This window comes from Sturnus vulgaris, unplaced genomic scaffold (genome assembly GCF_052056855.1).
Source record: "Sturnus vulgaris isolate bStuVul1 unplaced genomic scaffold, bStuVul1.hap1 Scaffold_192, whole genome shotgun sequence".
Lineage (NCBI taxonomy): Eukaryota > Metazoa > Chordata > Aves > Passeriformes > Sturnidae > Sturnus > Sturnus vulgaris.
In genome coordinates this window covers 8,875,001-8,876,268 of record NW_028276155.1, presented here as the reverse complement: position 1 = coordinate 8,876,268, position 1,268 = coordinate 8,875,001, and the positions used below count along the sequence as shown (strand labels likewise).

The following is a 1,268-nucleotide window of genomic DNA, read 5'->3' as shown; positions in this document are numbered from 1 at the left end:
TTTGGTAATTGCAGACTCTCATAGGGATGATGAGGCCGTTGCCCAGAAGGGCAGCCTGGGCGATGCCCAGGAAGAGCCCCAAGTGCAGGAGCTGCAGCTCTGGTGGGTCTGCAAAGGCCAGGAGGAGGAACTGGGTGCTGGAGCTGATGTTGGACAACTATTGGAGCAAATACTCAAACGAGAGCTTTGAAGGCCGAAGTGGAGCAGGGTTCCATGTGAACAGCAGTTGAACATGGGTCAGTCGGTCCTAAGCGATAGGCGAGCGCCGTTCCGAAAGGGAGGGCGATGGCCTCTGTTGCCCTCAGCCGATCGAAAGGGAGTCGGGTTCAGATCCCCGAATCCGGAGTGGCGGAGACGGGCGCCGTGAGGTGCCCAGTGCGGTGACACAACCGATCCCGGAGAAGCCGGTGGGAGCCCCGGGGAGAGTTCTCTTTTCTTTGTGAAGGGCTGGGCGCCCTGGAATGGGTTCGCCCTGAGAGAGGGGCCCGCGCCTTGGAAAGCGTCGCGGTTCCAGCGGCGTCCGGTGAGCTCTCGCTGGCCCATGAAAATCCAGGGGAGAGGGTGTAAGTCTCGCACCGGGCCGTACCCATATCCGCAGCAGGTCTCCAAGGTGAACAGCCTCTGGCATGTTGGAACGATGTAGGTAAGGGAAGTCGGAAAGCCGGATCCGTAACTTTGGGATAAGGATTGGCTCTAAGGGCTGGGTTGGTCGGGCTGGGGCGCAAAGCAGGGCTGGGCACGCGCCGTGGCTGGACGAGGCGCCGCACTCGGGTGAGTGCGCTCCACGTGGCCCGCCCGGGTGCCGGGGTGCGTGCGGGCACGGTGGTGACTCTGGACGCTCGCCGGGCCCTTCCCGTGGATCGCCCCAGCTGCAGCGGGCGCCACTCACCCCCCCCTCCGCCCGCCCTCCGTCCTACCGCGGCTGGCGCCCCAGAGGCAGCCGCCATCATTGCCACGCGCTGCCGCCCCCCGTCGGTTCCCGCCTGCGAGGGTCCGAGCAGTTCGCGCGGTGGAGGGTCCCCGGGCCGGCGCCCCGCCTTGGCCGGTGCCTAGCAGCCGGCTTAGAACTGGTGTGGACCAGGGGTATCTGACTGTTTAGTTAAAACAAAGCATCATGAAGGCCCGAGGCGGGTGTTGACGCGATGTGATTTCTGCCCAGTGCTCTGAATGTCAAAGTGAAGAAATTCAATGAAGCGCAGGTAAACGGCGGGAGTAACTATGACTCTCTTGAGGCGGCTCCTGAGAGTATAGTTACAACCTGGGCTCAG

At 63.2% G+C, this 1,268-nt stretch overlaps 1 pseudogene; it reads left to right on the top strand.

Annotated features, from left to right (window-relative positions):
* The first annotated feature begins 630 nt into the window (after positions 1-630).
* LOC148218306 (28S ribosomal RNA) overlaps positions 631-1,268 on the top strand; it is a 2,824-nt pseudogene continuing 2,186 nt past the window's right edge.